General features: G+C 35.0%; 1 pseudogene; it reads right to left on the bottom strand.

Annotated features, from left to right (window-relative positions):
- Positions 1 to 435: 435 nt before the first annotated feature.
- LOC103064260 (olfactory receptor 8S1-like) lies at positions 436 to 1,385 on the bottom strand (annotated as a pseudogene).
- Between the last annotated feature and the right edge of the window lie 11,052 nt (positions 1,386 to 12,437).

The raw sequence follows: 12,437 nt of genomic DNA, 5'->3' as shown, positions 1-12,437 counted from the left end.
GTTCAGTTCTTATATAACTACACAAAATCTTAAACATATATATTGTTTTGAAAAATACATTTAAATTATATGCTTCAAGGTAAAATAGAGAGAAACAGAGACTGAGAGACAGAAATGCATACTGTAAGAGGAAACAAATTTTAATAAATTTGCTAATAAAAATAAATCTTAGTGGATACTTTCATCCTGATGCTAAAAAAAAATAATAAAAATCATATGGATATTAGAGCAAGACTGCCTTGCTTTGTTTGAATTATCACACACTATAACTGCAAGGCTCAATGAGAAGTCCACATACCCTCTTATCAGAGCATTAATCTACTCCCAATGTTGGGGACTTTGGGGAAGTAGCAATCCTCACCCCTACTGTTTCATTAATTCTTTTTCTCTGTTGTAGTTGGAGCTGTGGGGATATTAAGTCAAGAGCTGTGAGTTTCATGAGGAAAGAATGAGCCTACCCCTTCCAAATAGTTTCTGGACACCAGATCTGATCTCTTTGTTTTTCAGGCTGTATATGATTGGGTTTAACATTGGAGTTAAAATGCTATACTGAATAGAGATCACTTTGTCCAGATCCATGAGTGATTCTGAACTGGGCTTCATATACCGAACAAAACCTGAAATGTAAAACAGGCCCACCACAATGAGATGTGAGCTGCATGTAGAAAAAGCTTTCTGCCTGCCTTCTGCTGAATGAATGTTCAGGATGGTTAAAATGATGTAAATATAAGAGACAAAGGTTATAATAAATGGGCTAAAACCAAATACCAATGCAGATATTAAAAGAGCAATGTAATTAGTGAAGATGTCTGCACAAGACAAGGCCAAGAGTGAAGGAAGCTCACAAGCATAGTGTCTAATGATATTGTTGCTGCAAAAATGGAGATTTAGCAAAGGCAGTCCATTCATCATAGCATTAAAGAAACCCAGGAGCCAAGCTCCACCCACCATTTTACTGCACATCTCTTTTGTCAAGTATCTGCTGTAATGCAGGGGGTCACATATTGCCACATATCGGTCATAACCCATTGCTGAGAGGATAAACACGCTGTTTGCAAAATGAATAAAATCTGTGTAATGCACCCTTCCCAGGAAATGGTTTTCTGCTTTGTTGCAAAGTTTGCCAGCATCTTGGGAACAGTGACCGAGGAATAGCAGATGTCAACAAAAGCTAAATGGCTGAGAAAGAAGAACATGGGGGTCTGAAGGCAAGGCTCAGACTTGATCACCAATATAATTACTATATTACCCAAGATGGTGACTGAAAAAATTATCATGAACAAGAAAAGAAGAAAATCCTCTATGTATGGATCATTGGAAAGTCCCAGCAGGATAAATTCTATTACTACAGTTTGATTTTCCAGTTCATATGATTGAAGAAACATATGATCTGTCAAAAGAAGAAAACAAAAGTTAAATCACTGAGCCATTTTAATTTCCATTAACAATATACATCCATTTAAATATAACATCTTACTTCAGATTTTTAAAATATATTTTCATCAGTTTTTAACAAATAATATCAGGTAAGTACATTAGCATAAATCCAAGATATGCATTGATTAAAAAGAAAAGAGAAGAGAAGAGAAGAGAAGAGAAGAGAAGAGAAGAGAAGAGAAGAGAAGAGAAGAGAAGATATAGAAAATACAAAAGAGATCTACAGCAATGTGAATAAAGAGACAGGTGTTGTACATATGAAAATTTGCCATATATATATATATATATATATATATATATATATATATATATAAAGTATACCAGATTATAGTCTATTGCTACTAAAATAAATCATAAAATTAATCCAGATTTGATAAAATTGTGGTTCCTGTCTCTGATGTCTCATTAATTGAACTTTGTCTGTGATTTTTTTCTAAAGTAGCAATTGAAGAGGCCTTGTTATTCCACTACTCAATTGTTATGTTATCTAGATTTTTCAGTGTTGCACAATTAGTATTTTGGCTACTAAAATTCAATAATTACTAAGTTCTTTATTGTTAAGATTATGGTTTGGTCCTGTAAATACATGGAATAAGCCTAGTTCTTGGGAGCATTCATTTTTTTTTTTTTTTTAATTTGGGATAGCACTTACCTCTCCAAAGATTTTACACCAAAAGGGTTTTTTGTTTTGTTTTTTGCATGACCACCACAAATGATAAAAAAAATAACCTTTTTTTGACAACCTATCCAACATTTGGAAGAATAATTTTGATATATATGTGCCAATCTAATAGGAGACAAGTGCCAACAATGTATAATTTTCCACTGAAGTTTTTGTATTGAAGCTGAAGTGAATCCACCTGGTTTTCATAAACTCTGTTATTTTTTTCCTGTATGGGATTACCAAGATCAGTATCCCAAGCTTCTTTTAAACCATATGGTGGATCTCCTATTTTTGATTGCAATAATCACCTATAAATTTTTAATTTTTTTTTCCTTTTGGTTGTTCTAAATAATGAAGTATTAAATTCTCAAAATTGGTATAGGGCTGTGTTGCTGAAGCTCTAATATTTCTATTGCCCAAAAGAGATTTGGGTTAATACCAAAAGACTCAAGGTAGCTTATCACCTATTTGTTGTCAATCTGATCTTTATTGGGAGGCTACATTCATTCATTCATTCATTCATTCATTCATTCATTCATTCATTCATTCATTCATTCATTCATTCATACATGCACGCGCACACACACACACACTAGCATGCATGCATACAGTCTATAAAGATTATATTCTCTCAAAGATTTCATTTTATCCAAACTGTAATAATTAACCTGATTGACATATGTTATTAGAGGAGTTAAAGGGGAAGTATCCTTTATCAGAACTGTGTATTTACTCCTCCAAATCTGAAGCATTGTTTCAGTAAAATCATTTTCAATCTGTTTTATTTTAGAAAAATATTTTGGGTGAAAAAAACCATTGATTATGGTTAGAACTTATGTAGCTCTAACATAGTTTCAATTTGAATCCATTGTTTAGAAGAATCTTCATAATAAATGGGATCATATGCCTTAACTGTGCTGCTTGATACTATATTAACAAATTGGGCATGCCCCAGCCTCCCAGCTTCTGAGGTTTATTTAAAAATCTTTTATTTAGTCTCAGTTTATGTGCATGAAAGCAGAAGCTTGGTTGCTTCTTTCTTTCCTTCTTTCCTTCTTTCCTTCTTTCCTGCCAGTGTCTTAAAGCCTGTTCTGGGATTACCACTGGGAGGCATTGAAATAAAAGCCATGCAAGAATTTTAATTTTTACCACTGCAATTTGCCCTAAAATATTAAAATGTTTTGAAACCCAGTTTTTCATTTCCTTGTTTAATTTCTTCCATGTTGATATATAGTTATTTGTTATATATATATATATATATATATATATATATATATATATATTAATAGTGATGCCTAAATATTTTAAAAATATATATACTATTGGAATTCCTAAAATTGTGGAAATTTCCTTTAGAGTTTTTGGGGGGGTGTGAAAAAAAAATCAAATGTGATTTATGAAAATTAACTGATAGTCCTGACACCTCTGCAAATTCCGCTAACTCCTTCTTAATATAGCTAGCTGAATGAGAAGCTTTTGAAAGAGTCAAGATGGTATCATCTGCAAATAGATTTAAAAGATATGTTCTAATTCTCATTTTTATCCCATTAATCTGATTTTTGGATCTAAGTGCTATTGCCCTCTAATAAATCAAGGGGAATAGCTAGCTTAAATAGTAAAGGTGATAAAGGACAACCCTGCTTGGTACCTCTTAAAATTGTGATGGGATCTGAATCATAACTGTTAAGTCTTATCTGGATTTATTTTGTCCATAAATATGTTCAATCATCTTTTAAAAGACAGCCCCAAATTTAAATTTAATTAATATTTGTTTTAAAAATTGTAATTCCAGAGAAGTAAAGGCCTTAAATAGATCTAAGGAACATATGGCTAATGAAGATGTATTAATTTTACTAATTTGTATAATATTAAATAATTTACTGATAGAGATAGATATATTTTGGTTTGGAATCAAGCTAGGTTGATCCATATGAATATTTTTACCTATAATCACTTTTAATAGGTTAACTAACAATTTAGTATACAGCTTAAAATCCATATTAAGAAATGAGATGGGGCTATAAGATCCCAAATCATGAGAATTTTTACCCAATTTAAGGATCAAAATGATCTTAGTCTGTTTCCAAAATTCTGGTAAAGGTTCTCCTTGGTGCAAAGTATTGCATAAAAATAGAAATTCAGGTATTAAGATCTCTTTAAATTCTTTATAAAATTCCTCTGACAATCTATCAGGGCCAGGAGATTTTCCATTTTGAATAGTATTAAAGACTTCAGTGATTTCTGTAATAGAAAAAGGAGATTCTATAAATTCTGGAGCCAAATCTAGGAACGTTAATCTATTTAAATAATGATTGTTTTTTATTGGTGATGGATCAAATCAAATCTTTAGTACAGTCAAAGACCAGCATAAGGAGGGTAGAGTACAGTCAGTTTAAAAAGCATAGAAAATACTTCAGAGAAAAATAACAATTAAAAGCTAGAAGATATAAAATAGAAAATATATATCTAAAAGAAAAATTATGAAAAGCTAGGAGATATTAAAAATATACATATTAAAACAGAAAGTATATATAAAAAACAAGAGTCTAAAAAAATCTAAAAGGAGGGGTAGAAGCATTAGATTGGTGGGGGGGCATAAAATTTAGTATGTGGCAGACTATATCTATCAGATTGGTAATGGATTATTTAAGGAATATAATTGTTGAAAAAAAAAAGTTTGAATTGTTCACTTATAAAGGATCCTCTGCATTTTTTTTTCGCTATTGGTCTAAGTGGGGCAGGGAGCTGGATATGGAGGCATGGTTTAGTGTGGGGGATGGGGTGAGGAAGGGTCAAAGGAGAGGGCAATTTTCAAAGGAGGGAGGAAGAAGGGGAGGAGAGTATTAATGCAGGGAAAAGAACACTAATGTTATACATGCTCTTTATAATATCAGGCAACTTATTGATAGATTCTGTGAGCCATAAGCTTTCAATAATTTTCTGGATGCAAGATAATCTTAATAAAGAAGATTATAGAGAAATTAGATAGATGTTCTAAAAAATGTAGGTAATGGGAGAACAATGTAAAATTATTTCTTTAAATGTTAGAAGTCTAGGAGATCCTAGTAAGAGGAAAAGGATTGTTAATTATGTCAAATCATTTAAACCTCATGTGGTTATGTTACAAGAAACATATAAAACAAATAGGTTGAATGATAGGTATTATGATAAACGATTTTTTTTTCCTTTTGCACAAGAATCTAATAAATCAAGGAAATAGCTATTCTTCTCAGAGCTGGCATAAATTTCAATGTTCAAAAGTTTCTGAAAGATAGGGAAAGTAGATATATATTTATAGAAGGGGAATTTAATAATAAAACATTAACTCTAGTGCCTATTTATGCTCCTAATCAGGGTCAGATCAGTTACTTACAAAAGATTATGAACAGTACAAAAAATAATACAGATAATTTTACAATAGGCAGGAACTACAATATGGATGCATTAAAACCTCCAATTGGAATGTACAAGAGATTTCAAAACTTAATGCATAGTGTTTGACTCATAGATGCATGGACAATTATCAACTCTGCAACAAAACCACATACATTGTATTTAGGTAGACATACATCTTTTTCTAGGAGAGACTAAAATTGTACCAATACTTGGATCACACTTCAGTGATTATTACTCTCAAATGAGAAGAGATCATTCCATTTACTTATAATTGGCATTTTAATCTTACTTCAGATTAATGTTGAAAATTGCATAAGAATGCATGACGATCTGTTTCCTACTTTTTATTTATTTCATTAAGGGGATAATTTAATTGCTGTCTTTTTTAATTTTAATGATGTATTTAGTTTTTCTTTATGGTATTATAATTAATTAATTATGGTAACATATACTTGCTCTGCACCCCATTTGACATACACTTCTGTGCATTAATGACATTCTCTGAGTTTCCTACATATAAATAAAAGGGTATTGTGCATGAAGCCATATACATATTAATTATATTCTAAGTTTATCATATATGAACCAGAATCATGCATTCTGTCAAGAGAAACTATCCCTAAGGGCAATGTTATTGCATATTATTACAAATAAGATTACATGTTATTACAAAAATCTATTTGTTCAGAATGCCATATTAAAAATGGAAACATTTCTGGAAGCTGAGGCATGTGGTGTTAAAATGTGCTATCCATTATTTCTACAATGGCAATAATTGTCTTCTTCTGTCTAAAAACCTATTAATTTGCTGTTCATGTATGTATTCAGTATGTATTCTACTATACCTTTACTGACAAGGAGACCATTCTTTTATGCTGACCATCTGGAGACTATATAGAGATATCCATTTTGGAGTTTTTGCCAGAGTTCCAAAATGGTTTGCTATTACTTTCTTCCAAATCCTCCTCCTCCTCCTCCTCCTCCTCCTCCTCCTCCTCCTCCTCCTCCTCCTCCTCCTCCTCCTCCTCCTCCTCCTTCCCCTTCTTCTTTTAGATTTTTGTAAAATATTTGAATGAATAGGATATATCCACCATCTTCAATTCTTCAAAAACAGAAGCTGCCTGGAAATGTTCTTAAGAATAACATATTTTTTTCAGCAAGCATTCCAATCTGAGCCCTATATTATATATATATATATATATATATATATATATATATATATATATATATAAAATGAGCACAATTAGTTGGTTATAAAATTGCTTTATTTCCTTTAACCACAAAAAAGAAAAGAAATAGCCAATTACCTTGTAGAAAGTAGTTCTGTTGCAGCAAAGTCATGTTCTGCATCTTTGCAAACTTCATCATCATGTGCATAGGAGTTTTCCTTGGAGCAAGACATTAAAAAGGCTATGATCTGATGCCATAATTCCTTTGGGATTTCAGAGCAGTAGAAACCAATTTGTAATCTATCAGCCCCCAATTTAAGATAAAAGCAGTTTAGATATGCCAGGAAGATATTTATGTATGTATGTATGTATGTATGTATGTATGTATGTTCTTCCTTTACTTATTTAAAAAAAATAACATTTAAAATGCTATTGAATCAAAACAATCTACATAAAAATGTGAACTCCTTACGAAAGGAATGCATAGGAATAAGGAATACATAAGTCTGGATTAACACAATTTTTGTCAAATGGGAATGAATATTAATGCCATATGGAACTTAAGAGTATGTTTGAATGACTCGCAACATATTTACTTCATGCACTTGGTGTCTGAAGAATGATGGGCTTGGGCTCAGGATAGGTACTTATTGACATATTATCCTGATGCACATGATTATCTGACTGAGTGGATGTGGATATTAGGGCCCCCTGGATCTGAGGACTTTCCATTCATACTCTTTGATGGGATAGCACTTCCCCACTCAAGAGTGGTGCACAGTTTGTGGGTCCCCTTGGTCTCACGGCTCCTGCTCAAAGAGGAGGGGGCAGATATGGCCAAGGGGGCCTTCATTCATCTTCATCTGGAGATGATGGAGCTGTCACATTTCATTGGTTGGGAGGCCCTTCAAACAGTCATTCATGCTGTAATCATCTCAATGCTTGACTACTGCAATGTGCTATACATGAAGCTGCCCTTAAAAACCACTTGAAATCTTCAACTAGGAAAAAAAAAACCACTATTTTTAAAAATATTTGTATTAGACATTTTATTAGAGAAAATAAACGGAAGGAAAAATAACAACAACAAAAAAAGGGATGAAGGAACAGGTAAAAATGACTTGATGGCACATAATCAATACATTGTATCCACACTACTAAAAGTTTATTCTGATTAAGATTGATTATGTGCCGTCAAGTCAAGTTCAACTCTTAGTGGACACATAGAAAGATTTTCTCCATGATGATGTGTCCCTAACCTGGTCCTTCAGGTCCTCCAATAGGGACCATCAGTACTGTAACTGAGTCCATCCACCTTGCTGCTGGTCATCCTCTTTTTGTCTTACCTTCCACCTTTCCCAGCATTACAGCCTTCTCCAGAGAGCTAGGTCTTTGCATAATGTTGTCTGATGTATTTGAGCCTGATTGCACCTTGAGTGAGAAACCTGGGTTGATTTATTCATTGATGCATTAATTCATTTTCTTGGCTGTCCATGATACTATCAGGAGTTTTTTCCAATACCACATTTCAAAAGCATCAATATTCTTTCTGTTCTGCTTCTTCAAAGTCCATTTCTAATTTAGTATCCATATAAAACTGATATACTGCTAAAACTCTCATGTCTGTTTATCTGTTTGTAACCTTCAATTGGATGAAATGGTGCATCACAGGGCAATATTTTTTTTTAACCCAGGTACCTCAAAAGGGCTAACTTACAGAATGCATCCAAAATTTGGGACCCATTACTTCCATGGGATTGAAAATTGGCAAAGTCGTGGCAGCTTCAGTGCCACCATGCTTCAGTGCTGCCATGCTGCCATGGTCAGCCAAGATCATGTGATCACCACGGGCATATCCCTGACATCTTTCCTGCCTCCCTCTGGCCCTTGCCCCCAATCAGCTAGCAGCAAGGCCCAATGGGCAAGCAGTGATAGGCTGCTTTGCAAGTGAGGCTGAAATCTGAAATCTCTTAATGGCAGTGGGTAGTGAAGGAAGGACGAGGAAGCAACAGATGCCTGCTGGTGATGTAGGGCTGGAGGGGGGACACTGGCAGTTGACAGGTGAGTCCTGTTCCTCCCTGGAGGGAGGTGGCCCTTGGGAACATGCCAGAATGTTTTCCTCATGAACCACAGCTCTCTTGGTTCCCCCTCCCCACAGCAAAGTGTCAGGCAATTCCATGGATCAGCCAAGGAGGAGGAAGTGGCTTCACTGGGGCTCTTTTGATGGTTGTGAGGGGAGGGGAAATGGCACCAGCCTATATTATATGCTGAAAGTAGAATGCTCCCTGCCAGCTTCCCACAAGGTGAGTAAATTTTCTTGGACTTCCACAATAATGGGAAACCCAGTGTTGGATAGCAGAAGGCCCATCTGTCCTAGTGTCTGACTTTGATTTCAATTCATTTGCTAGGCTAGCAGGTTCATGGTCAGGGCTAGTTGTTCCATCTAGATAGCTATTTGCTTCTGTTACTGGAGCAAGGTATTGGCTACCTGGTTGCTGGCCAGCATAGTTGCAGCAGGTATGTTGTCACTGCACTGTGGAAGATCGGATGAGGAAGTATAATGGGGTTCCAGGTTTTTCACCTCACATGAACAGGTTAAAAGTAGTTTACAGATAGTCCTCAAGTTACAGCCATTCCTTCAGCAACCAATAAAAGTTATGGCATCACTGAATGCATGGCACTTATGACCAGTCCTCAAAGGCACTTGGCAACTGGCCTGCATTTATGACTGACTGCAGCATCCCACAGTCATGTTCTTTTGCCCTACGTGAACTGCCTCCACTTCAACTCCCCCCACCAGCCTGTCTCCCGCCCCCCCCAACTCTGCCCCTTTGGCCTTCCTGCACTCCATCACTTACCCCAGCCACCACCACTGCTCCCAGCTGAACCTTCAACATCTCCTTTCTCCCACTACCGGCCAGGGATCCAGGCACTGGGCAAGGGCACAGCCCTGGGAGACATGCAGTGAGCATGGCGATGGAGCCTCATCTGCTGAATGGAGCTTGCTGGGTCCAGCCCAGAAGAAGGCAGAAAAACAGAGTCAGCAGAGGAGGCAGGGTGGTGATGCAAGTGGAGAAGCTCCATCTTCTGCCACTGGTGCAAGGAGCAATAGCCCACAGACTGTGGAGAGCACGGTAGAACAGGATGGAAAGGCACAATATGCCTTAATAAGGGGCTGCAATTTTCTAGAAACATAGAAGCCATAGAAGATTTCAGCTTCTAGAAACATTGTGCAGCCATAGAAGATTGCAGCTTTTATTTTCTCCCCTTCTCTCCATGCTGTTTATTACTGTCTGTCACTGCTACCAAGGGAAGGGGGGAAATAAAAGCAAAAGTAATTCTACTCTGGAGGAGTTTGGGAGCTCTCTAATTCAGCGTGCCAAATTCCTCTTCTACCAGAATCAGTGGCAAATAAATTAAAGAATTAAAAGAATTTTGTCACTAATTCTAGTAGAAGAGGAGTTTGCCAAAGCACTTAGCTTTTTATTTCTTTTCCCCTCAAAAGCAACCTTATGATTTTGGTTGGTAGTATAGAAAACAAATGTTATTGCAGACAAGATATAGACTAAAAGGAACTAGTATTTTTTTTTACATTTACTCAAGCACCCTCAAGTTTTCAAAGGAATTGACATAATAATCAATTTCTCTGCATGAAAGCTGTCAGACAAATCAGTATTCGAAAAGGTTGAGAAGTATACATTTAATAATTTCCTTATAGATCTCCATATCACCACTCCAATCACTCTAGTTTGCTTTGAAAAATAAAAATAAATCATATAGAACATTCTAACCTTTTTTAAAAAATTCTAAAAATAACAAAACAGATATCTAAAACCTCAAAAATCTATAACCATAATAACTTTGTCAGCTGAAATGAACTAACTGAAATTAACAGGCTCCATCAATTTAATGATCCATGAACAAAGTAAGCAACCACCCAGCTTATAAAGTTTCAACAATATAAGATTGGAACTTTTCATACCTTTGCACCTTCAATGTCCTTTTGCCCTTATCCCTTGTCAGATCCTTCATATGTGCAAAGAATATACCTTTATAGCATTTGTAGTTTATACTTTGAATTTGTCCACAAAGCACATACTGTATAAATGACCAGTTAATCTTCTGTGAGCAGGTCTATCAATGTAAACCAAATTATATGGATTAGGACTAGAAATGTTATCAAGATAGCAGCAGCATATACTGTATATATAATACATTCCCAAACTGTCTTCGACGACAGCCATGTGGAGGTATAAAAGTAATGGATTTTCTAAACAGGACATGTCATTCCCCTATTGTGATATTAAATGATAGATCCCAACTTCCCAGATAAATGTGCAGGTCACATTATAGTATAGAATATATTGGATGTTCCATCTATTTGATCTTGCAGCTCATTTTTATATGAATATACATGTCTAGAAATTAGATTTTGGGAAAATACAGGTTTCCCTTATGCTTATATGTGGGTGGTGTTTTTCATGGTATTTTGGTTAAAAATTTGAGGATCATCTTATGATGGGCTTATACGTGAGTATATATGGCAGTCTTCTATTCCTCAACACTGTGACCCCTCTCATCTTTTAAGCAGGTTGTACTGATATTAAAATATTTTTCTCCATATTAATGCTGAGAATTTGTCTTGAATTATTAAAAGTTTGTTGTGACACACACTTTTTCTGTTGTTATTCCTTTCTCTATTCCAGCCTATATTGTTGGCATCTTATGAAAATTGTACATTTTTTTTTTTTTTAATCCACAAACCAGAAGGAGCACCCTGGCCTTGGAAAAGTACATTTAGGCAGATGAAACAAACTTAGGACAACAAGTTAGGACATTGAGATTTACTCAGGCATTGAAATGTATACAAGTTTGATGCCATCATTTTTAGCAGTTTTCTTGGTAGCAACAAAGGAGTGATTTCTTATTGCCTCCTTCTGGATTTTTTTTTTTTTATTATTATTTTCTTGTGTACTCTATGAGCCTTGCTTTTTCTATTTTCACACCCAAGTACTAACCAGTTCTGATCATGCTTAGGTTTTTTCTTTAAATGCAGACACACACACACACACACACACACACAGACATATACATATACAGCATAAGCACAATCAATTAATACTTTTCTTATATTCAGCCTGCATTATTATCCTATTCTAACAACTACCCAGCCATTCCTCATTCACAACCTAGTAGAGGAACATTTCATTTAAAAATCATGATTAAGGAGATGGACCATTTTTTGAGGCCAAGTTAGGATGTGCCTTACACTGCTGCCTTCTGGTGATAGCACTTTTATTATCTAACTACAAGAGAATTGGTTTGATTTTCAGTTTATATAAGTCAAACACCACCCCAAATTGTTACCAGATGAAGAGCAAAAGAAGGATCTTCCTTCATAACTAACTTCCTCTTTCTTATTTTCTGAGCCTCATGTCATCCCAGTCCACTTGCTTTCTTAATTTTTCCAGAGAAGAATGCAAGAAAACATGACCATAAATGATAGGAAGAAGGAGCAGGGGCAGGAGCTTGAATAAGTGAAAGTGTATGGAGTTGTGAAAAGCAAAATGTTAGTCTTTAATTTAATGAAGATTTCTCATAAACACAATCCCAGCAACCTATTAGATCATTATTAATAAAACTAACTTAATCTGGCATCTGTATTAAATATTCCGTTGTATCAAAGAGGAAGATTTTGAATACCAGAACATGTTTCAGAACTAGTGGATTTATTTATCACTACAAGAGCACAGGCTTAACATCAAATAATT

The sequence above is a fragment of the Python bivittatus genome, unplaced genomic scaffold (assembly GCF_059951505.1).
Source record: "Python bivittatus isolate LINGU-HERP-01145 unplaced genomic scaffold, Pbiv_v1 ctg000470_np1212, whole genome shotgun sequence".
Classification (NCBI taxonomy): Eukaryota; Metazoa; Chordata; class Lepidosauria; order Squamata; family Pythonidae; genus Python; species Python bivittatus.
The sequence above is the reverse complement of the archived record's forward strand: the minus strand, read 5'-3'. Positions and strand labels throughout refer to the sequence as shown.